General features: G+C 41.7%; 1 long non-coding RNA gene across 1 annotated transcript in view; it reads left to right on the top strand.

Annotated features, from left to right (window-relative positions):
* LOC138853199 (uncharacterized) overlaps positions 1-26,598 on the top strand; it is a 249,751-nt gene that overhangs the window by 23,887 nt on the left and 199,266 nt on the right. The window contains exon 2 of the long non-coding RNA XR_011392409.1: positions 1,892-3,857. This is a non-coding gene — a long non-coding RNA (uncharacterized lncRNA). The remainder of the gene's footprint in view (positions 1-1,891; positions 3,858-26,598) is intronic.

The following is a 26,598-nucleotide window of genomic DNA, read 5'->3' as shown; positions in this document are numbered from 1 at the left end:
CCAGGCAAGCGCCAGACAAGCCTGGCCCAAGGCTGGGCTTCGGGAATAGAAAAACTCTCGAAAGTCATCAAAGGTATATCCAAGGTTTTACGGCACCACCTTCCAGAATCACTTGTATTTTTATTAGACTGATTAGTGTTATCGGAACTGGTGGTATGCTGCTCTGTAGTTGATAAACAGTCTGTGTTCTGACCATTTCCAAATATTGGCCGGGACCTAAGGAAGACTGCGAACCGCTGATTAATCTCTCTTAACAAGCATCATCTGCAAACAAATGAGGGAGAATATGATGTGTTCGTCTGGTCTGACACTGGGAAACGAGCGATTGTGTCCTGTTTTAAGGCTAACTGGTGATATCCAAAAGAGTTTCGCCAGACCTCTTCATAACCTGGAGATCTTTTTCCGACCTCTTTCAACCTGAAGAAAGTCTATCACACCATGTTGAAGTTTTACACTCGGCCTCTAACACTATGGAGCTGAATATATTGATGTGATTTTCGGAAGCTTATTCGAAAAACACGGATAACTAAAGTCGAGATTCGTTTGTTCTACTCATGGGATTTCCTCAGGAGGAGTAGTTTTGTAGGCCAGCATTTCGATCGTCTGTGTGTTTTATTGTGTCCATGGTTGGTACAGTGGGTGCTCCTATCGGCATAAAGGTTTCATAATATGTAGATGACCTAGCAGTGCCACTCAAACGAAAGCTGGTTGATATTATAGCAGGGTGGGCGGCTTCCATTAGCTGCGTGGTTTTTCCACTCAGAAGGTGGTCATTCATCTTACCAAGTCTCGGGTACAACTGCCTGCTCTTCTTTTGCTACCTGAAGGTGTGGGTCTAACCCTTGAGCATCAAATAACACTATTGAGGATGGGCCCCTGATCAGGCCCTAACATGGACCCTTCCCTTCCTAAAGCCACTGAAAATGTATGTAATGCAGCCACAAGAGATTTATCTTAAAGGTACTTTTGTACCGCACCTGAAAGGTAGATCAACTGACTGTGCTTCGCCTTTGTGCGACCTTTTGTCTCAAGGTTGGAATGGTAGGTGGAGCGGTAGATCAGGCAGTCATGTGGCTGCCGCATCTATTGCTCAACCTACTATTTCCCTACTTCATATGCTAGAACCAGCTCCTCCTCCTCCTCTGGAAATTCGGCTTTGGAATGGGATATTTTGAGCGTCACCCATTGATATCCTCGGTCGACTCTGGTGAACTTTACTTGCAGCTAATGGGTTTGAATATTGGTGTGCCTTTGAGCTTCGAGAGGTTTTCTACTTTCGGAGCCTGGCTCTGGGTCAGGCTTGTCTTCTGCTTGCCTGGTCAACCAGACTGTTGCCGCTAGCCCACATATCCATCACAGCCTGGTTGGTCTTTCACTTGATGCATATTATAATTTTCTGTTGGTGGCTTTGGTTAGGATTTTTATAGTTAGGATTTTTATAGTTATCAGGTTACCTGTCAAGGCCTCGGAAATTTGAGGAGATTTTAAAATTTACTATTTTATCTAAAGTGATACTTATGAAATTGAATGAATGTGTTTAGTGTTTTACCTAGTACTAATTAGTGTGGAGTGATGAATAGTTACCTTGTGCTTGTATGCTTCCATATAAATATATAGTTCTTATTGCCGAGAGCGCTGGATGGATGCTTTATTGATCCAGGCTCTCTTTAAATGTTAATCTCTCTCTCTCTCTCTCTCTCTCTCTCTCTCTCTCTCTCTCTCTCTCTCTCTCTCTCTCTCTCTCTCTATCTATCTATCTCTCTCTCTCTCTCTCTCTCTCTCTCTCTCTCTCTCTCTCTCTCTCTCTCTCTCTCTCTCTCTCTCTCTCTCTCGATCATTTATCTTACAGATTACCCTCGTTGTAACTGACGTGGGTGCCTCTTTGTTTCAGGTAAGACTGTTCGCCACCAGGAAGTTAGAGGAAAGGAAACTACACTGTCTCTTTGTAAAAGAAAAAGGGGGATCATCTTGAAAACTTGTGATGTCAAAGAGGAAACTGAAGTAAGGAATGTACGCGAGATCGAGGTGTCGCGAGGTTGTCTGAAGGCAGAGCTTTCCCATCGTGTCTCCGCCTTTGTATGGATGTGACGTGGCGTTACCGTGGATTCTCGAGAGGCACCATAGAACCGGGTAGTGTGGATGGTGAGGCGCTACAGTTGCTGCTGCTCTAGGAAGGGCGCTCACGGCTGGATTTCAGTGTTGTTCTTCATCGTCGCCTACACTAGTGGTGATGTTTTCCTTGGGCTTGCCCACCACCACCATCGTCATTACCATCACCACCATCGCTGCCACCACCACCACCACTTCCTCCATCCGCACCATTACCGTCGGCGCTACTACCTTGACCCCGTGTACCTTCCCTTTCTTCTCCCCACCCTGCTACCTCTCACCATCGGCGAGCGGCATTCCCAGCAGCCACCCAGTCCCCACGCCCATTGCAACCGCCCACATCTTCAGCACCTTCCTGGCTGCAGAACTACGGCGGCTCTGTTTACTCACTGCGTTATCCGTCGGCTGTCAAACCTCTTGAGAACTTGTCGCCGAGTGCTTACGAATCCCTAATAAAGTTGACCGTCGTCCTAGCGTAAAACCATTGCCTATTAGTTGCTAAGGTGTTTGTAAATACCGATTTATTGCTGCTCGGTATAATTATCGCTGCTACTTTTATCTAGTGACAAAAATTTCTAGTTTTGTACCGCAGAATTTTCGTAAATATATTCGAATGTGATGACCAAGTGCCCTGTCAGAAGTGCCTGTATCTCATTGAATGGACGATCTATTTTACTGTTTTGGTGGCATAAATGACCTAAAGGAAACTGGACAAACTAGCATAAGAATATACTTCATCTTGAGATTCCAGCTCATGGTGAAGAACTGATGAACATATAGGATACACTTCAATTCAGAGACTGACTGAACACTATGAAACATTATTCATGTGAGTTGCTCATTATTATTATTATCCATTCAGTGTTGCATTGTGAAGACCAATTCCCTCCACACAGCCAGCTAGTGTTCACACCCAAGCACTGACGCGAATTTGTATAGGAAAATGATATAGGTAACGAACCAGTGATGGAACTTTAGATGAGTGAATCAATCACGAGTAACTTTCATGTTAATAAAGCAGTGACGGAAATTGATCCAGGTGAATAAAAACATTAAATCACAGGTGAATGAATGATAATGTTACGTGAATGAAGAGGTAATCGAAGGGAAATAAGCATTGTAGGTGATCCAGGCATTGTGGTGACAGACAGTGATCAGAGTAAAACAGTTTACTAGAAAGTAATGTAGCTGAATTTCTTGACACATGAATCTGACCTGGTGTTGCTAATATATTAACCGTAGTAAAAGAATAAATACCCCTTCTATATATACCTAAGAGAGACTTCAGACATAGACCCAGAAAACCGTGTAAAGCACTTTGGTACCAAGAGATAATGAAAGAAAGCAAAAAACTTTCATCCCAATTGTTTGATCACATCAGATTTGAAAGCCTAAGACGAATGGACAATAATTGCTGAGAATAAGAGGAGTGAGACACACATAGAAAACGAGGGAAGGAATAGAAAGCAAAACACTAGAGAACACAAAAGAAATATAGGCAGAGTAAAGTAGGCAGTCTTACCAAGCCAAGCCAAGAAGAGCCTAAATATAGAGCGGTAAAGAAGATAAATAGCCCGGAAGAGCGAAAAGGCATAGAAAGTGGGGTAAGCAAATAAAAGGCTTAAAAAGCAAGAAAACAGTGGCAGGAAAAAAAAGAGCAAGGGGTAGAGTGCTACACGAGGACGTGGGACTTATACAGCAAGTTCTTCACACCTGACCAGATCCTCCATCATGGCTTCCTCCTCCAGGTACGTTCTTCCCTCTGCTTATTTTTATTATTATTATTATTATCATTATTATTATATATTTACTGGTAAGCGCTAAATCAGTGGGGGGTCATACAGCACCCGGGAGTGGAGGTAAGAACATAAGAAAGGAGGAACACTGCAGAAGGCCTATTGGCCTAATAGATTATATCCCAGAAAGAGAATGGTAGCTTTATTTCTTTGGATCAAGAACCCCTCAGGTACATTAAAACCCTCTAAGTGTCAGGTGATATCAAAGATATATATAGCGTCTTATTATATTCAGTGTTAATATAAAGGTGGTCGTAATGACACAATTGCAAACAAACCATACCACGGGCGGGATTTGAACCCGCGTTCAGAGTCTCCAGTAGCTAACGCGACGGTCTGGAGTTTTGAGACTCTCTGACCGCGGGTTCAAATCCCGCCCGTGGTATGGTTTTTTTAATAAAGGTGTCTTGTATATCCATATGCTCGTGTTATACCCTCCACAGCATGGATACGGGTTACACAATAAATGTTACCTCTGTGGCAGAATTTAAACCTTATCTTCTGTGGTATTTATAACAATTGCAGTTACTGTGTCTGTACAGCGGCACATATCTCGGGTACATAATGTGTAATATCAAGTAGAAAAAAGAACTTCATTCCATCATATGTCAGCAGCAGTGTGGAAGCAGTTCAAGTTAAATCAGTAAGTCAGGTATAAGTAGCACTAAATAAGGTAAGTAGAGCCAGGTTTAATCAGAGGCAGGTGTAAGTGAAAACCAAGGAGTAAAAACCATAGAGAAGTAAAACCAAGTGTAAATAAAAGATGGTGAGTAGAACCAGGTGTGTACGACCCCAACTCAGTATCAGTTGAGAGCATCATTGCATCTGCTGTAATAATTGTCAATACAACTAGCAACATGTGTGAGCAGCAGTAAGTCAGATGTATGTTGCAACGTACAGTGCAAGAAACAGCATGTGAGAAGGGTTCACCTGGTGTACCTTAAGTCATAACCTACACGATTACATTAGAAGTTATGTGTGTTCTACTTGATCACAAGGGCTTTATTATCGTAAGTGCATTTTGTTATTACTGCAATTGCAATTTACATATTGCCCCTTTAAGTTTGACAGAGTATTTAGGTAGTTTTTTTCCTCTGCACTAATAGCGTATAGGGGATCGAAACTTCAATAATCCTAGCACCACCGCATTATCCACAGTTTTAAAATTTGAAGTTATTTTTCATACGTGGTAGAAAATCTACCATCACATTGCATGATGTAGTCTTTATTTTCTTACGGGATTGACCGGAAAGTCAGCGGAAGGTCTCGGTCATATAACCAAAAGTTTCACTGAGCTGGTCATCATATGACAAAGACCCACATCAGGAGTAATTTTCATATTTCTAATGACGAATAAAATGCCAGTATGAACATGGGTGTAGCGGGTCACCAAGTAATAACTGCATTATTAAGCTGTTGTAAGCCATTCAAGTCGTGACGTGTACTTTATGATGCTTAGGCTCTTTCTTCTATTCATTATACAAATAATTACTTGCATTACCTGCACCTTGGTTACAACTGGAGTGACCTAATGTTCTTGCCACTCTTGGACGTATTAGGCGCTCAGGCGATATCATATTGTTTTGTGCTGTGAAGGGAAAAGATGTGTTATTGTATTTGTAATAGTGAAAACATAGCCAGGCATAAAAGTGAGGCTGTGAGGAAGTGCTCAACGGGACAACTTGCAAGATAAGATGCTTTTATGTTTTCCTTATTCCTCTTCCTCACCATTCTGTTCCTTATCCTTCTATTAATCATCAGTGCTTTCCTCATCCTTCTTCTCCATTCTCTTTCTTACCTTCTCAAAGTCTACCTGAAGTCTACCTGGAGGGTATTCCGGGGATCAACGCCCTCGCGGCCAGGTCCATGACGAGGCCTCCTGGTGGATCAGGGCCTGATCAACGAGGCTGTTACTGCTGGCCGCACGTAGTCCACAACCCGGTTGATCCGGCACCAACTTTAGGTATCTGTCCAGCTCGCTCTTGAAAACAACCAGGAGTTTATTGGTAATTCCCCTTATGGCTAGTGGGAGGCTGTTGAACAGTCTTGGGCCCTGGACACTTATTGTGTTTTCTCTTAGTGTACTAATGGCGCCCCTACTTTTTAATGGGGGTATGTTGCATCGCCTGCCAAGTCTTTTGCTTTCGTAGGGAGTGATTTCTCTGTGCAGATTAGGGACCAGTCCCTCCAGGATCTTCTAGGTGTAGATTATGATGTATATTTCTCGCCTGCGCTCCATTGAGTACAAGTTAATGCTAGCAATCATTATGCTTTGCAATCATTATACATCTTTCAACGTATGTTGACCTCATACATGTTAACCCTTTCTTTCTATAAATATATAAATACAGTTCGTATTTTTCATGTTAAAATGGGCTCTGAAAATACTAATGTTGGTAACTTCAAGAATTTCTGCTTCTGAGGTTATAAACAATTATTATACACTGCTAAAGTTTTGCACCGGCGCAGTTATCACTGACAGTGAATCATTTATTCCACAACCTTACTATGTTTTGGTTTTGTGTATTTATTATTCTGAGTTTTATTCTGCATCGCTTCTCTACCATAGAGCTTTATGAGAGCTTTTGTAGCTATCACGCAGCTGCTGTATTTATTATGGAGTATTTGGACTTCATGTTTTGTTTGAGTAGAGCTCGAAGGCTTGCCAAAAGTGAGCAGTGGGGTGCCTCGTGTCCTCACTAACATAAAAAAAAATGCTGGGGACCAGAGATACCCCGAGTAGATTGAACGTGCAAGCTTGTTTGCTGACCTTGTGCTCAGAAATAAAGGAAACAGTGACAGCAAATACAAATATAGCTTTAGTGTGCAGGTGCATACCGAAGGTTTGGTTGAGAGCATCAAGAGAGGCAAGGCACGCCCTTCATCCCAGTGTTGTCATTTTCCTTCTCTTACGCTTTGCTCTTTTAGTGTGGAGGAGGCATTAAGCGCGTGCGTTTGTGTATGTTAGTGAATGGATGAGCATGTTGGTGGTTCCACCTTGCTGGCTGGCTGTCAACAATCCCCCTTCCTTCCCTCTACCTTCTGTCTCACTTTTTCCCTATTCCTCTTCTCCCTATCGCCCTCCTTCCAATCCCTCTCCTTGTCTTTTCCCTATTCCTGTTCCTCGATGAGACAGACTGCAAGACAATTAGTTATAAGGACAGCGTTTTGCTTTGTTCAGAGCTTCACCAAATCTTAACTTGATACACTTCTACACATAACAAAACCTTGTCCAGGTAAAAATCTTTCATGCAACCCTTGTATTTTTTCACCACTGTTGTGATAGTTTATTTTTTTTTTTTTTTTTTTTTTTTTTTTTTTTTGTAGTACTAGTAGAAGTATTTTTGTTACTAGTTTTACTGAAGGTTCTCTTATGTACGTTCTGTATTTTATTTTTTTATTCCAAGAATACTGAGTTGTCTGCCAGGTTAAAAGTGCTCTTCAGATCCATATACCACCTTCCTTTCTAAATGATCAGCGCCTCAATGGGAAGTCCTGTTAAAAACCCCACAAGAATCGAGTTTGTATTTTTTTCATCACGCTGTTCTGGCAGAGCCCCAGAAACAAAGCTTTAACCTCACATTTTCTTTCTGTTTTCTAAGATCTGTCCACGTTTGTCTGGGGAAATTGGCACTACAAACTCAGGACCAGAGTGCAGACCGAGAATTTATCGCTCTCTTCCGCTGGATAATGAACTAGTGTTAGTCAGTTCTGGTTCACCCACTGGATAATGAACCAGCGTTACTGTCTTTTTAAGTTCACCCACTGAATAATGAACCTTTGTTCATGTGAAAAATCCTAGTTTTGCCGAGTTCTGTTTTTTTCTTGTACATTCATTTTAAACCAAGGTATATAGATAATGGAATTATTTCCTAGTTCATGTTTTTTGTTTTGGTTCTTGACGTGCTAGAAAGTTTCTTAACTCTAGTGCATCTGCTGCTCTAGGAATAAGATTTATTTTTTTATATAATTAAGAAGAAATTGCATATTATTACTAGATCTGTGGAAGTACAAGACAGTTTAACAGTTTTCTAAAACACACACACACACACACACACACACACACACACACACACACACACACACACACACACACACACACACACACACACACACACACACACACCAACCACACACACACACACCAACCACACACACACACACCAACCACACACACACACCAACCACACACACACACCAACCACACACACACCAACCACACACACCACACACACACCACACACACACACACACACACACACACACACACACACACACACACACACACACACACACACACACACACACACACACATACAGGATTTCACACCTTTATGTGAATTTACGTAATTTTAGGCACACAAGACAGTACAGTGGAAACCAAGAGATAGGGTACATATGCAAAACGTATGTAGTACATACGAGGGAAATAAGGACTGCTTACATAAACGCACACATACAAACACACACGCACACTAGGTGAGAACAGGATCTGCTGTTAGGCACTTAAATAGCTGTAGCACACACACACACACACACACACACACACACACACACACACACACACACACACACACACACACACACACACACACACACACACACACACACATACACACACACATACACATACACACACATATACAGGATTTCACACCTTTATGTGAATTGACCCTCTAACCCTTCCTTCTCTCTCCTTCTCTTTGTCTCTTTTCCTCTCTTCCTATCTCTCTCTCTCTATTCTTCTCTCTCTCTCTCTCTCTCTCTCTCTCTCTCTCTCTCTCTCTCTCTCTCTCTCTCTCTCTCTCTCTCTCTCTCTCTCTCTATCTCTCTTACTCTCTGTCTCTTCCTCTCTCTCTCTCTCTTAATCTTTCTCTCCCTTCCTCTCTCTCTATTTCTCTTTGTCTCTTTTCCTCTCTTCCTCTCTCTCTCTCTATTCTTCTCTCTCTCTATTCTTCTCTCTCTCTCTCTCTTATGCTTTCTGTCTCTTCCTCTCTCTCTCTCTCTATTCTTCTCTCTCTATTCTTCTCTCTATCTATTCTTCTCTATTCTTCTCTCTCTCTCTCTTACACTTTCTGTCTCTTCCTCTCTCTATTCCTCTCTCTCCCTTTCTCTTCCTCTTTTTCTCTCTCTCTTCCTCTTTCTCTCTTCCTCTCTCTTTTCCTCTCTCTCTCTTCCTCTTTTTCTCTTCCTCTTTTCTCTTCTTCTCTCTCTTCCTCTCTCTTCCTCTCTCTTCCTCTCTCTTCCTCTCTCTTCCTCTCTCTTCCTCTCTCTTCCTCTCTCTTCCTCTCTCTTCCTCTCTCTCTCTCTCTCTCTCTCTCTCTCTCTCTCTCTCTCTCTCTCTCTCTCTCTCTCTCTCTCTCTCTCTCTCTCTCTCTCTCTTCCCTTCTCTCTCCCCTCTCTCCTCCTATCTTTTCCTTCTCTCCTCTCTTTCACTCTCTCCCCCTTTTCCTTTTCACTCTCCCCCTCTCCTTCTACCTTTCCCCTTTCTCTCTCTCTCTCTCTCTCTCTCTCTCTCTCTCTCTCTCTCTCTCTCTCTCTCTCTCTCTCTCTCTCTCTCTCTCTCTTCCTCTCTCCCTCTCTCTCTCTCTTTCTTTTACTAAAAAAAAAAAAAAAAAATGGATGGGACTCGTAAGAATCAGGGATCAGATGACAATGGTATTGGTAGGGAGGAATGGATGGAGGAGCAGTGGAGAAGGATGGAGCAAGAATGGGAGAGAAAATTAAGAGAGCTTTCTGAAAAAATGGAGAAAGAGCTCTCTGCGGAATGGGAAAAGAGGTTGGAGAAGGAGACGAAGAAATGGGAGGCACAAGACGAAACTGCAGTAGACAGGGTAAGGGTCCTAGAGTTTGAGGTACACAGGCTGAAGCAAGTCTCAGGGGCAGTGACCAGAAAAGACACAGCATATGAAACTGAGAGGATGAACAGGAAGGAAGGAGATATGAATTATGCTAAGGTCATATCAGCCTGCAAAGAAGGGTCAGGGAGTAAAAGGAAAGAGCAGCTGGGTGCAGATAGAGAGGGAGATAAGTCGAATGCTGAGACACAACCATGCTACCAAGAGCCACTGGAAAAATCAAGGGAGAAAATGACCATATACAGACAGGAACCAGAGTCACAGAGAGAGAGGCAATGGGAGGAGGAAAGGGCAAAATCAGTGTTTCTCCATGGGCTTCGGGAGAGAGAGGAAAAGACACTGAAAGACGGCAGGAAGAAAGAAAGGAGATTGGGAAAATCATCACGGAAATAGGGGGAGAAGACATGGACGAGATTGTAAATTTTCAGAGAATAGGGGGGTACGTGAAGGGGAGAAACTGACCGATCAAGCTGATTCTCAGGACAGAAACAGTGAGGAACAGGACCCTTCAAGAGAAACCAAGGTTGAAAAACTCGGAAGAGTACAAGAAGGTGTTCCTACACAGAGACAGAACACAAACAGAGAGACAGCAGCTGAGGGAGAGGACAAAAAAGCGAAAGGAGATAGGAAAGGAAACAAGGATGGAATCAGCAGAGGTCAGTCAGAGCAGAACAGAGAAGCAAGGGCAAGCACACAAACAACTATCCTCAGAACCCCACAACCTATCACACCATCCCAACACAAACTACAATCCATACCCACAGCTTCCACCTGACCCCCAATCATAGAATCCCACAGTATGCTACCAGGTCTCCCACCCCCACAGGCCCCCCAAACCACAGTATTGGAAAGGAAACTGAAGGTATGGTACACAAACGCTGATGGAATAACAAACATGTGGGAGGAGTGGCACGAAAGAGTCAAAGAGACATCACCAGACATCATAGCGCTCACAGAAACCAAGCTTACAGGTATGATAACAGATGCCATCTTTCCAACGGGATACCAGATCCTGAGGAAAGACAGAAGGAACAGGGGGGGTGGAGGAGTGGCACTGCTGATCAAACACCGATGGAATTTTGATGAGCTGGAGAGAGGAGACAGCGGAGAAGAAAGTGATTACATAGCGGGAACGCTTCACTCTGGAGGTCCCAAGGTGGTAATTGCAGTGATATATAACCCACCACAGAACAGCAGGAGACCAAGGCATGAGTATGACCAGAACAATAGAGCGATGGTTGACACACTGGCTGCAGTGGCCAGAAGAGCTCATGAATGCAGGGCAAAGCTCCTGATCATGGGCGACTTTAACCACAAGGAGATCAACTGGGAGAACTTGGAGCCACATGGGGGCCAAGATACATGGAGGGCTAAGATGATGGAGGTGGTACTGGAAAACTTCATGTACCAACACGTAAGGGACACTACAAGAGAGAGAGGAGAGGATGAGCCAGCAAGACTGGACTTAGTATTCATCTTGAGCAGTGCAGATATTGAGGACATCACATATGAAAGACCCCTTGGGGCCAGCGATCATGTGGTTTTGAGCTTCGAATACACAGTAGAGCTACAAGTGGAGGGGGAAGCAGGAAGGCCAGGACAAATGAAACCAAACTACAGGAAAGGGGACTACACGGGAATGAGGAACTTCCTGCACGAGGTTCAGTGGGACAGAGAACTGGCAGGGAAGCCAGTTAATGAGATGATGGAATATGTAGCAACAATGTGCAAAGAGGCTGAAGAGAGGTTTGTACCCAAGGGAAACAGGAATAATGAAAAAGCCAGGATGAGCCCATGGTTCACCCAAAGGTGAAGGGAGGCCCAACGACAATATGAAAACAACATAGCAGCGAAAGCCAAATCTGACCCGAACCTGTTATACAGTCACATCAGGAGGAAAACAACAGTCAAGGACCAGGTAATCAGGCTAAGGAAGGAAGGAGGATAGACAACAAGAAATGACCGTGAAGTATGTGAGGAACTCAACAAGAGATTCAAAGAAGTGTTCACAGAGGAGACAGAAGGGGCTCCAGAGGGACGGAGAGGTGTGGCACATCACCAGGTGCTGGACACGGTACACAACCGAGGAAGAAGTGAAGAGGCTTCTGAGTGAGCTAGATACCTCAAAGGCAATGGGGCCAGATAACATCTCTCCATGGGTCCTGAGAGAAGGAGCAGAGGTGCTATGTGTACCCCTAACAACAATATTCAATACATCTATCGAAACAGGGAGATTACCTGAGGCATGGAAGACGGCAAATGTAGTCCCAATCTTTAAAAAAGGAGACAGACATGAAGCACTAAACTACAGACCAGTGTCACTGACATGTATAGTATGCAAAGTCATGGAGAAGATTGTCAGAAGAAGAGTGGTGGAACACCTAGAAAGGAATGATCTCATCAACAGCACCCAACATGGTTTCAGGGACGGGAAATCCTGTGTCACAAACCTACTGGAGTTCTATGACAAGGTGACAGCAGTAACACAAGAGAGAGAGGGGCGGGTGGATTGCATTTTCTTGGACTGCAAGAAGGCGTTTGACACAGTACCACACAAGAGATTAGTGCAAAAACTGGAGGACCAAGCAGGGATAACAGGGAAGGCACTACAATGGATCAGGGAATATTTGTCAGGAAGACAGCAGCGAGTAATGGTACGTGGCGAGGTGTCAGAGTGGGCACCTGTGACCAGCGGGGTCCCACAGGGGTCAGTCCTAGGACCAGTGCTGTTTCTGGTATTTGTGAACGACATGACAGAAGGAATAAACTCTGAGGTGTCACTGTTTGCAGATGACGTGAAGTTGATGAGAAGAATTCATTCGATCGAAGACCAGGCAGAACTACAAAGGGATCTGGACAGGCTGCAGACCTGGTCCAGCAATTGGCTCCTGGAGTTCAATCCCACCAAGTGCAAAGTCATGAAGATTGGGAAGGGCAAAGAAGACCGCAGACGGAGTACAGTCTAGGGGACCAAAGACTACAAACCTCACTCAAGGAAAAAGATCTTGGGGTGAGTATAACACCAGGCACATCTCCTGAAGCGCACATCAACCAAATAACTGATGCAGCATATGGGCGCCTGGCAAACCTCAGAACAGCATTCCGACATCTTAATAAGGAGTCGTTCAGGACCCTGTACACCGTGTACGTTAGGCCCATATTGGAGTATGCAGCACCAGTTTGGAACCCACACCTAGCCAAGCATGTAAAAAAAACTAGAGAAAGTGCAAAGGTTTGCCACAAGACTAGTCCCAGAGCTAAGAGGTATGTCCTACGAGGAGAGGTTAAGGGAAATCAACCTGACGACACTGGAGGACGGGAGAGATAGGGGGGACATGATAACGACTTACAAAATACTGAGAGGAATTGACAAGGTGGACAAAGACAAGATGTTCCAGAGACTGGACACAGCAACACAGTTGGAAGCTGAAGACACAGAAGAATCAAAGGGATGTTAGGAAGTATTTCTTCAGTCATAGAGTCGTCAGGAAGTGGAATAGCTTAGCAAGTGACGTAGTGGAGGCAGGAACCATACATAGCTTTAAGACGAGGTATGACAAAGCTCAGGAAGCAGAGAGAGGACCTAGTAGCGATCAGTGAAGAGGCGGGGCCAGGAGCTGAGTCTCGACCCCTGCAGCCACAATTAGGTGAGTACAATTAGGTGAGTACACACACACAGGCATATTGTTTAATCGACATGTGCCTTGGACAAAATGGTAACAAAATGGAAACTAACACACACGCACACATACACTACAAAGGGATCTGGACAGGCTGCAAGCCTGGTCCAGGAACTGGCTAATGTAATTCAACCCCACCAAGTGCAAAGTCATGAAGATTGGGGAAGGGCAAAGAAGACCGCAAACGGAGTACAGTGTAAGGAATCAGAGATTACAAACCTCACACAAGGAAAAGGATCTTGAGGTGAGTATAACACCAGGCACATCTCCTGAGGCGCACATCAACCAAATAACTGCTGCAGCATACGGGCGGCTAGCAAACTTAAAAAACAGCATTCCGACATCTTAATAAGGAATCATTCAGGACCCTGTACACCGTGTACGCTAGGCCTATATTGGAGTATGTGGCACCAGTTTGGAACTCACACCTATCCAAGCATGTAAGGAAACTAAAGATAGCGCTAAGGTTTGCAAGACGAATCCCGGAGCTAAGGGCCATGTCCTACGAGGAGAGGTTAAGGGAAATCGACCTGACTACACTGGAGGGCAGGAGAGATAAGGGGGATATGATAACGACATATAAAATACTGAGAGGAATCGACAAGGTGGACAGAGACAGGATGTTCCAGAGATGGGACACAGCAACAAGGGGTCACAGTTGGATGTTGAAGACTCAGATGAATCACAGGGATGTTAGGAAGTATTTCTTCAGTCACAGAGTTGTCAGGAAGTGGAATAGTCTGGGAAGTGATGTAGTGGAGGCAGGATCCAATACATAGCTTTAAGAAGAGGTATGATAAAGCTCATGGAGCAAGAAGAGTGACCTACTAGCGACCAGTGAAGAGGAGGGGGCCATGATTACGACTCGACCCCTGCAACCACAATTAGGTGAGTACACACACACACCCACACACACACACACCCACAAACACACACACCCACACACACACACACACACACACACACACACACACACACACACACACACACACACACACACACATATATATATATATATATATATATATATATATATATATATATATATATATATATATATATATATATATATATGTATGTATATATATATGTCGTGCCGAATAGGCAGAACTTGCGATCTTGGCTTAAATAGCAACGCTCAACTTGCCATATAGGACAAGTGAAAATTTGTGTATGCAATAATTTCCCCAAAATTATTCTGAACCTAACGAAAAAAATATATTTCACTGTGTTTGTTTAATATTAAATTATGGTAAACAAATCTAAAGTATATTTAGCTGGGTTAGGCTAAAATAAATTGAGCTTGTTATAATAAGGTTAGGTAAGTTTTCTAAGATTCTTTTGGTGTAAAATTATAAATTTTTACATTAACATTAATGAAAAAAATATATCTTTAAACGTATAAGAGAAAATTTCAGAATGGAATTAGTTTTAAACGAATTCTTGCTAATTGACCAGTTTTACATATTCGGCACGACATATATATATATATATATATATATATATATATATATATATATATATATATATATATTATATATATATATATATATATATATATATATATATATATATATATATATATATATATATATATATATATATATGTCGTGCCGAATAGGCAGAACTTGCGATCTTGGCTTAAATAGCAACGCTCATCTTGCCATATAGGACAAGTGAAAATTTGTGTATGCAATAATTTCACCAAAATCATTCTGAACCTAACGAAAAAAATATATTTCATTGTGTTTGTTTAGTATTAATTTACTGTAAACAAATCTAAAATATATTTAGTTGAGTTAGGCTAAAATAAATTGTTCTTGTTATAATAAGGTTAGGTAAGTTTTCTAAGATTCTTTTGGAGCAAAAATAAAATTTTTTACATTAACACTAATGAAAAAAATATATCTTTAAACGTATAAGAGAAAATTTTAGAAAGGACTTAATTTTAAATGAGTTCTTGCTAATTGACCAGTTTTACATATTCGGCACGACACATATATATAGATATATATATATATATATATATATATATATATATATATATATATATATATATATATATATATATATATCCATACTTCTTCCCATCAATATAATGTTCAATTTTTTATTGCCAATATTTTTGTTGTTCTCCTCAACGTCCTCTTTTCTGTGTTCTTTTAATTTCCTTTCTTTTTTACTTGGCCTCCCAAATTCGTCATTTCGTAAAGGTTCCCGCAAAGAGCAACTGTGATAATTCCCACATTGTGTCAACACTCAAGGTTTCACTTCTTATATAACCCAATTTATAAATATGTTAAACAGCTCGTAGTAACATCACGCATCCCTTTCTGAAGGCTACTGTTACCTGGGAATAGTCCACCCTGCCGGCTTTTTATTCAGCCTGTTTTTTTTTTTTTAATTTCACGGGGTTTGCAAGTTTGCTAATATTTAATTGTTTTCTGACCCATCAAAGTTTTGTGGATTAGATATATTCGAATACATTTCTAATTCGTAAATTAAACTTGGCTGCTTTATGTAACGAAGCCTTTTATTAAAATGTTTTAATTCGCCTAACAATCTTCTCTCGTAGTAACTGGTATTTTTCTTTCTACGTAAACATGTAAAGAATTCTTTAGTGTTGTCTTTTGGTCTAAGTAATTATGTTTCCGTGTTCGCGGTAACAGAGCTGAATATCTCTCAGGCAGTCTTTCTGTAATCTTATTTAATTTGCATAATCTTCTTGGTTATGTCACTTAAAAAACAATTAGGCAATCCTCTTGCGATCTAAGTTATGTGGTCCTGCTAATTCATTGTTTCGTTGTCCAGGTTGTTTTTTTTGTTTTTTTGTTCTTGCTGGTTTATTGCTTTGTTGTCTTGGCTAGTTTGTATTGTCCTGACTTGTTTATTATTGTATTATCCTGGCTGGCTTATTGTGTATGTATTGGTTTATTATGCCGTTATGGTTGGTTTATTGTTTTGTCGTTCTGACTGGTTTATTATTTTGTCGTTCTGGCTGGTTTATTGTTTTGTCGTTCTGCCATAAGGGGTTTCCAGTTTGAGGTAGGCGGAAACCAGGTATGTTTCCTGCGCTGGAATTAATACTCCTGCTAGCAGTGAGATGAGCAAGGGAAATGTTACTGGATTTGTGGGAGATAAAGCTCTCTGGATAGATATGACATAAAGTGAATAACACTAATCATGATTATGATTTTTTTTTGGGAGAGCCTACGGAAAATATATGAAAAGAGGACAAATGAATTAGATACAGATCACAAAGCTAGTTAGATTAGGTAAGATTTGTCAGGAAACAGGACAAGTGTTTCCCAACGAGGGTCTTAATCATATGATGACTTACAGCTGGAGCTTTTGGTCATTTGACTGAGGCCTTCCTCTGGCTTACCGGTCCACTCCTTTAAAAATTTTGGTTATGATTAAAGCTGGTGTAATGGTAGAAATATATGTGCGGGACAGGAAGATAACACAGAAATAGTGATGCGGTGTAGTGATACAGTAACAAAAACAAAAACGAAAAGATAACAAACAGCAAAAAATACAAAGCATTCAGAGGAAGATACAGGAAAACTCAGAATACCTCACTGTAAAAAAAACTGCCACAGAAGACGACAAAAGGGGTTGAAGTAAACAAGTATTATACCAGGATAATTTGCAGTTATGGAATAAGATATAAATACCAACTCACTTGCGATAGTTCCAGTATGTTGCAGCGGTGTCGTTTTGATAAAGATTGCTAATATTTTCACCTTGAAATGCGCAAATTATAATTACAGACCACCAGATGTTATCACCGAAGCTGCCCCAAAATTCCTTATGCTAAGATTTCGTCGCTTCAAAATTACATATCAAGACAATAAGTTCATAGTAAACAAAAGTAATTCTTTAATCAGAAACGACTAGAATGAAGAAAAACATCAGTCATTATCCTGGGACACAGCAAATATATGGTAGCTGAACACAGTAAAGTCAGTCTTAAAACTAGCAGGCCGGTGTTTTAACCACTGTACCATGACGGTTTAATAAGATTCATCCAACTCGGATGGTTAGCATGGACACCAGTGTGACCACAAAGCAGGTTATTACAGATGAATTTCATAACAATATGACTGTGACAGGCTCTGGCTCAAATCCCTTCAGAGTAATACCAGAGCCATGTTGATGTGAGATTAGTCTGTAAAAAGCTGTATTGCGATCACAGTGGGATCTTTGCTAACCTTCCTAGGGTATAGAATTATACCTGGTTGGAAGCATATAAATAGGCTGGCACGACATTAGACAAAACCTTCTTCGTAGGCGAAACATCTCTCAATAAGGATACCTAGATGTACATGTCTCATTCACCTGATAACAGAAATATTGCCTGGACAGTTTTAAAAATCTTCAAATGGAAACTGAGCCACTAACTCTGCCAAGTGTCAGATCAAGCAAGTTGTAATGGTTATGTGGGCCAGCTGGCCACATGGTTTACAGAAATTGCTACTTTGTAGTTTTGTATTTCTATTAATATTTTTAATATCAAAACAAATGTTCATTTGCTTAAGTTAATTTACGTTAACCTTACCGAACCTAACACAGAATGATAATTATTTTTGCAGAGGCTTAAGTCGGACAGAAACCAACAAACTGTAATTTGTGGGAGAATTTCACTGTCATATTTGGCTGACAGGCTTGATAGTGTTTCAGTTAAGGTTTGAACTGGTTAATTCACAGTTACAGTAGCTTCGTTATTGTAATTAGTGTCAGCATATAATTTTTCGACAGTTTGTTTGAGTGGGTTATACGCTACAAAACAGATTTAATTATTCTTTATACACGTTGAAATTCACTGCAGCAGTATAGCGTGTATAATTTAGTTCTGGACCAGAGTGTACCTAATGCTTGACACGTGAGTTATCAAATATGACCCGACCTATGTAAGCACAACTAGGTGAGTATACCGGCCATCCAACGAGTGTGGATGTGCAGTCTGTTGGTGGTTTAGTTACCCGACATTATCAGGTAACTACTAGCTTGAACCCTCCGTATGGGACGTGATGGTAGGTTAGTAATTACCAGGTAATTGTCCTACTCGAGTACCAGCTGATGGTGGTTGCGATGGTAGTAAACCAACTGGACCACCCAAACACCGTACCTAAGCATTTAACCAAGCAGTGCACTAAACCAAAGCAAGAGACCACCCAACAATATATCCAAAATTCAGTATAAGTGGTGGAGGCTCGAGTCTCAGTCCCCAAATTGCAGCCCAGTCTTTGATCAGCCAGGCTGTTGGTAAAATGTAGTAAATCAGTTTGGTAGACACTTTAGTTTTTGTCTACATCAGTACCTTCCAACACTCAAATAATAGTTGGGTATCTTTTTTTTTTTCTAAACGTTCCGCCAATTCATTAAGCTTCTTCAATCCAATGCAGAGGATAGCATAAAGAATGATGCGATCAGTCCATCAACCTTAAAGTAGTTTTGAGGTGGTCAGTCTCTCAGCCTGGAGAAGTGTTCAGCTTCATAATCTTGAACAGTGTGAAGGCGAAGAATAAGCATAGAGTCTTTTATACTTCTAGAAGTGAGGCCCCTCAAGGAAGGTTCCTTGATGTTGGTGAGGGGCTCTTGATTTAGGGAATTGGATCTGTGATCCAGTTCCCCGAATTAAGCCTGAATGCTTTCCACATCCCCCCCCCAGGCGCTGTATAATCCTCCGGGTTTAGCGCTTCCCCCTTGATTATAATAATAATCTAGAAGTGAGGCGCGGAAAATCGAGATCTACCTCGCCTCTGGTAGTAAAATAAAACTTCTATTTACACATTCAAACTTCACATTGTTCTTGATTAAGAAGATGAACAATTCTCCAGACTGAGGGACTGACCCTTCCGAAGTGTTTCTTCAAGCTTGATAGACTGACTACATCATCTTTGCTTTTCCACCGCTTCTGTTGTGTAGGCAAAACGTTTCGACAATAAAATACTCACTTATCTTCCTCATTTACTTGTCGATATTGTGTATCATTTTTATGATTAATTAAATGTTAGAACAAAATATTGCCACAATTCAACCACGTAGAAAATGGGGAAAAAATAGATTTTTCACATTATGCAGCGTGCCTTTAAATAATGATGAAAATATTAATAATAATAATAATAATAATAATAATAATAATAATAATAATAATAATAATAATATCGCAAGCAGTAAAAAAATCACATTACACCATAAAAAGAAAAACAAGCCTCTGTTTCTCATCATCACCATCATCATCATCATCATCATCATCATCAGCAGCAGCAGCAGCAGCAGCAGCAGCAGCAGCAGCAGCAGCAGCAGAAGAAGAAGAAGAAGATAATGATGCTGCACCCATGACCCATCGGACTGTGTTTGAGGGTGTGACACGCTAATATCATTGCAGTGACTAGGTTCACACTTGTCACTGCACTGACCTTTTAGTTTGCATTTGTCGCTGCAGTGACCTTCAGTTTACACTTGTCACTGTAGTGACCTTTAGTTCACACTTGGTCATCACGCTCGTCCACTTGGATTGTTCTCTCTGGAACGGAGAAGAGAGTGATAAAATTTGCTAATATATACATGGAAGACGCTGGAATGAAAGATATAGAGGAAAGAATAGAAAAAATCCATTGAGTTCAGTTAGAGAACACCGTGTCAACATCCTTGATATGACTCCAGCATACTACCAACATGTATCAGAAATACAAAGGCGATATATATAAAGTACTGAGGATATCAAATCAAGAAATTGAAATAATGAATTTATGTTAGATAAATTTAGATTTAGACAGGACGTAGGGAAGTATTGGTTTTCAGAGTTTTCGGCGACTGGAATAAACTTCTTAGTAGGGTAATAGAAGCTTAAACTTTGGGTAGCTTTAAAAAAATTTTAAGACAAATATATGAGTGGGAAGGGCGTGGTTTGATTAGTACTTGAAGTATTGAAGCAAATTCTTGGGTAACTTTGGGGAAAGGTTACATAATAAGGTAGGTGGGAATGGTTGGTTTTCAGAAGGAGCTGTCTAATATGGGCCAGAAGGCCTGCTGCAGTGTTCCTCGATTCTTATATTCTTCTCGAACATGACTGGTGTTTAAGAACAAGCTGGACAGCTTCCTGCTACAAGTGCTTTATCAGTTAGGTTGTGATGGCTGTGTGTTTATGAGGAAGAGTGAAGCTCGAGTTAGGGAATATAGGAAATAATGAATATTTTCCTGTAAAAGTAGGCTTTTGACAGCATGTGATACTCCCTAGTTGTTGAATGTGTGGGAAAATAGTTGTTAAACAGGTGAATGCTTGTGTCTCAGGAAAAGTTTAGCTTTAACAGTAATGAATGTAATGTAAAGCGAGAGTTGTTACGTTTTATTGGTGATAGTGTCGTTGTGAGATTCTGAAGAGAAGATGCAGAAGCAAGTGGAGGATGGGAGAAGTGTGATAAAGAAAAATGTGTGAACACGAAACAGAGCAATGTGATGAAGGTTAAACGATATGGAAAGCTGAACATCAGACTGGAAGGAGGGAGTATAGACGTAAATGTTTTTAGATATTTGCTGTTGGATATGTCGGCACATGGGTTTGTGAAAGGTGAGGTGAATCACAGAATAGATGAAAGAAAATGTAGTGTTGATGAGTCTGTGAAAATATAATTCTGCCAGTGGACACACACACACAAATAAAAGAGTATAGTGATGTAAGTACTTAGTATGGGTGTGAGTAATGAGGTTCCCATGTTGCAGCGAAGAGAAGGTAGTGAAAATGTCTTGTCTGAGATCAATGTTTGGTGTGTAAAATAGGAAAAGAACAGAGTAAAGAAATTTGAAGATTGTAGGGGAGGTATGGCAAGCATACTGGAAAGGATGGAAAAGGGTTTGTTAAATAAATCATACCACGGGCGGGGTTTGTTAAATGGTTGATTATTAAAATAAGGTTGGTGAAAGTTAGTCTGATATAAATCTGAGGTGGATGGAAGTAGGGTGTGAAGTTGGCTTTATGAAGTAGGGGATTAGGTATCAAGCAGGCATGTGTGAGCGTGGTTATTCTGGGCAAATGTCATTTAATTTTGGGGTTTAACATTCTGTTAGAGCATGAGTGTGGTAATATCCACAAAGGGATTTAAGAAAACTGGTTAGCTGGGTTTGAGTTGGAAGTATGTTGTATGTGTTTTGCAGAACTGGGGAAGTGGGACATTGATTTGTAAACTTCAGTCTAGTGATGGTGAATGTGTTTTCTGTGGAAGCCTCGTTGGATCTTCGTGTAATGGTGGATCAGTGTGGTTTTGGTGGTAAGTAGTGGAAGTAGTTCATTGGTGGTGGTAGTGGGTGGGTAAGCAGTGGTGGTGGATGCTCAGTGGTGGTGGAGGGTGAGCAGTGCCAGGTGGTGCAGTGAGGTGCCTGGCTCTGGCCCACCTGGCACCTCAACCTCTATAACACATTCCTTACCAATAATGTCAACATAATAAGTTTCGTGTTGCTCCAGTTTGTTGTCATGTTTCTTCTCAGTGTGGCTCCCTATTGTTGTCTTGGTGCCCCGTCCTGTTTTCTTGGCACCCTTGTCCTGTTGTTTTGGTACCCATGGCCTGTTTGGTAACCTTGTCTTGATGTTTTGGTACCCATAACCTGCTTGGTAACCTTGTCCTGTTGTTTTGGTACCTCTAATCCTGTTGTTTTGGTACCCCTAATCCTGTTGTCTTGGCGCCCTTGTCCTGTTATTTTAGTACCCTTTTTCCTGTTGTGTTGGTAACGTTGTGCCGTTGTCTTGATACACTTAGCATCCTCAGGTGAAGTAAATAACAATGCCGAGTTGACAGATGTCTCCAGTGCCTCGACTCTAAGTCTCTTTAGTTTTCCGTATATTTCGTATCAGTTTAACCTGCTTAGGAGATACGCCAAGATTAACATATGTGAGATACTTTCGGGTAAACAGCGTAGTTGTATCATGTACCCTGCGGTATACACATCAAACATGCAAGTGTGCCCCACTGCTGCAGACGTCAGATGTCGGGAGCTCTTGTGTGAGTTGCCAGACGTCTCAAAGGAGTCATAATATGTTTTGAGTTAACAGAATACTGTAGTATAGCCAAATAATATTAGTCCAGCGTGGGATAACACAGTCAGCCATGGGAATAAATGGTATAAAATACCGACACAATGGAAAAACAAGCACATAAGCAGTATAATGTGATCCTTTGTTGACAACGTTTCGCCCACATAGTGGGCTTTATGAAGTCACAAGCAAGTCGCCCACTGTGTGGGCGAAACGTTATAAGTGGCTTTGGCATGCTGCTCTTATCTGTATTTTTTGTACCTCTGTATGTGTGCTCAAATTTTAAATAAATAAATAAAAAAAAATAAAGGATCACATTATACTGCTTATGTGTTTATTTTTCCATAGTCAGCCATATGTCAGTGACAAACAATTATACCCCCTTTTCGTCCTCATGGTTCATCTCTGGGGACACAGCGCTGTGCCACATTTCTCCAGAGTTCACAGTAAGTCTAAATTCTATCTATGTACTGGATAAATTGTTGCAAGAGATGCACCAAGCCTACACAACTGGAAAAATATAAATCCCGATTAAAATCTGTACAAAGTGTGAGGATGAGTTCAAACGAAAAAGAGGCAAACTATGTATTCTCTGCCATGGGAGATGTCATCTGTAATGCTGGGAAGTGTCACCCAGCACAAGTAACGACATTGAAGAAAGGAAGTATTTTTGGATCTGTGAGGGACGATAGAGAAGACGGTAAAATATACGTAGTAAATGATAACAGTGAACACAAAAAAAATATCTTTCATGGAGAAATTACCAGATATCCTATACATACATGGGAGATGAGGAAGTGAAGAAATGATAAGAGGATACAGGTGAGAGTGAAACACAGGCAAAATAACACATATATGTGAGAAGCACATATGTCGAGTAGCAGAGGTGAGATGGAAAGACGGATGCTGAATAGCACAGCTCAAAAAGGTCAAGAGAGGCCTGAGCTTGCTACCATCTGCAGCTCATAAGACTGCCATCCCCACGAGCCCCTTTGAGGCGGGGTAGATGGCAGACCAGAGGCCTAGCTTCTCCATACGAGCCCCGTGAGGGCGGGGAATGTGGCTAGGCCTGGGGACACTTGGTCCCAAAGATGAGGAGGTACTGTACCTCCTCCCATGGGAGACTTAAGTCTCGAGACACTCCCCAGATAGGGAGCCAAGGCCGGGTCACCACTACTTGGAAAAGACCCGGGCCGGGAGAATACCGGCGAATAAAAAAAAAAAATAGCACAGCTGTTGGAAACACATGCAGAGTAGCACAGGTGTGGCTGAAATACACGTGAGAAATTACAGGTACAGGGAAACACAGGCGAATCAAAATCAGTGATACATAATTGTACACATGGGATACATGGTGAAGCACTAGCAATATATTCAGGGTATGATGGACAGGGAGATCAAAGAGAAAACACACTAGACAAAGTCGAAGCTGCAGCAGGAAAACGTAAAGCAGAGGGAATGTGTAAACATTACGCCATGGAAATTTGCATCGATGGTAGAAGTTGCAAATATTCACATATCAAAGTGTGTTCCAATACTCAAGAGAAAAGGTGTTGCTTTGATAAATATAGATATCTTCACTCCGAGATCTGTCTATAATTAGCGACCAGGAAATTTTTATCATCTGAGCTGCTCGAAGTTCCATGTGAAGAGGACACAGCGGTTTAGAAATACGCACCAAGAAATGGGAGACATAACAGAAAGCAATTTTTTTAAGGGTAGATATATCAGAGATTCTGTTTTGCTCTAGATTCTCCCTCAAGCGTATATGGCTGCCTTTCTTGGCCTGTGTTGGAATGTACAGTCAATGTTGTCCCATATTTTTGGAGGCACTTTGTTTTGCTCGCTTTTCTCTAGCTGGGTAGTGTCTAGTGCTGAAAAAGAGCTGAGTAGTATCTAGTGTTGGGAAAGAGCTGGGCAGTGTCTAGTGCTAGAAAAGAGCTGGGTAGTGTCTAGTGGTAGAAAACAGCTGGGTAGTGTAGTGCTAGAAAAGAGACGGGTAGTGTCTAGTGCTAGAAAAGAGCTGGGTAGTGTTTAGTGGTAGAAAAGAGCTGGGCAGTGTCTAGTGCTAGAAAAGAGCTGGGTAGTGTCTAGTGCTAGAAAAGATCATTAAAAATCGTTCAGTATGGCATCTAGGTGCACATTTGTTTTGCTTAGGTTCAATTTAGCTTTCATAAGTTCCGCTCTGATATAGATACTTTTTGTGAAACTATCTAGCTATAATAAAGAAAAAAAATGTCGGTCGTGACCACGTATAATTCCACTAGTCTTTGAGGTGAAAACGCCTACGATACCACTGGAGGTATTGTTTAATAGGAGCAACAAAATAAAATATGCCTGAGAGGTCGCTTCTTGTTTATCGAGTAATATTTACAGGACAGAACGTTACAAACGAAGGTTGGTAATCCTTATTAAAGATAAATTCATTTTTTGTCAGGTGCGAGTTTTATCCCGTGAGAGAGTCCCACAAGGAAGTGTATTGAGATGCTGAAGCATCTCATCTGGTTGCTTTTAGTAGTATTATGGGTGTTATCTCGCAAAATGTCGGTCTCGACGTGAATGGTCGACTTTTGCAAGTTGCTGTCGACGAGAACACGAAGTGGGCTATGTTTCGCTAGACGGTCTCCCACTCAGAGAACCTTTCTGTATTTTACTAAATGAAGGAAGAAACAGGGTGTCATCCCTTATTAACATTAAGAAGAATTCTTTCGAACTGTTTTTCTTCGTGTGCTAATGTAGTGCCCTCATATTAAGACACTGAAAAAATGCAACACGATTGCTGACGGTGATATTTTGTTTGTCAGAAGAAATGGGTTTAGTTTCTGTTGATGGGAGCCTTTGTCATATCATATTGAAGATCTTAAAAGTAGTGTCGTGCTCCTCCTGAGGAGCTGGCTGAAGGACCCGGCTCAGACTTTCTGCCTCACTGTGTAGGTCTAGCCTTTGAGTGACGATTATAATCCGAGTATCTTCTGGTTTTCACTTTGATATCCAGATGTGCCGGGCATCCAAAATTCATGCAGTTGGGTAATTATGTTGAATCTCATGAACTTCCTCTTGATCTTAACTATGTGATCTTCACTTCCCCTCTGTGTTGTGTGGACTTACTGTCTCCTCGTCACTGTGTTCTGTAACTGTCTCTTCGTCACTGTTGTGTGACATTAACTGTCTCCTCGTCACTATGTTCTGTAACTTGCTGTCTCCTTGTTACTATGTTGGGTGACATTAACTGTCTCCTTGTCACCTGTGTGACCGTACACTTTACCCGTCACTATGTTGTCTGACCTTACTTTCCTCTCGTCATTGTTATTTGCTCTTCATGTCCCTTCGCCACTATTGTTTGACATTCCTGTCCTCTCCTCACTGTTTGACCTTCCTGTCCTCTCGTCACTGTTTGACCTTCCTGTCCTCTCGTTACTTTTTGACCTTCCTGTCCTCTCGTCACTGTTTGACCTTCCTGTCCTCTAGTCATCTTTTGACTTTCCTGTCCTCTCGTCACTGTTTGAACTTCCTGTCCTCTCGTCACTGTTTGACCTTCCTGTCCTCTCGTCACTGTTTGACCTTCCTGTCCTCTCGTTACTTTTTGACCTTCCTGTCCTCTCGTCACTGTTTGACCTTCCTGTCCTCTCGTCACTGTTTGACCTTCCTATCTTCTCGTCACTGTTTGACCTTCCTGTCCTCTCGTCACTGCTTGACCTTCCTGTCCTCTCGTCACTGTTTGACCTTCCTGTCCTCTCGTTACTTTTTGATCTTCCTGTCCTCTCGTCACTGTTTGACCTTCCTGTCCCTTCGTCACTGTTTGACCTTCCTGTCCTCTCGTTACTTTTTGACCTTCCTGTCCTCTCGTCACTGTTTGACCTTCCTGTCCCCTCGTCACTGACCTTCCTGTCCCTTCGTCACTGTTTGACCTTCCTGTCCCCTCGTCACTGTTTGACCTTCCTGTCCCCTCGTCACTGTTTGACCTTCCTGTTCTCTCGTCACTGTTTGACCTTCCTGTCCTCTCGTCACTGTTTGACCTTCCTGTCCTCTCGTCACTGACCTTCCTGTGCTCTCGTCACTGTTTGACCTTCCTGTCCTCTCGTCACTGTTTGACCTTCCTGTCCCCTCGTCACTGTTTAACC

The sequence above is a fragment of the Cherax quadricarinatus genome, chromosome 25 (genome assembly GCF_038502225.1).
Source record: "Cherax quadricarinatus isolate ZL_2023a chromosome 25, ASM3850222v1, whole genome shotgun sequence".
Lineage (NCBI taxonomy): Eukaryota > Metazoa > Arthropoda > Malacostraca > Decapoda > Parastacidae > Cherax > Cherax quadricarinatus.
Note: the sequence above shows the minus strand (reverse complement) of the source record. Positions and strands in the feature narration are given on the sequence as shown.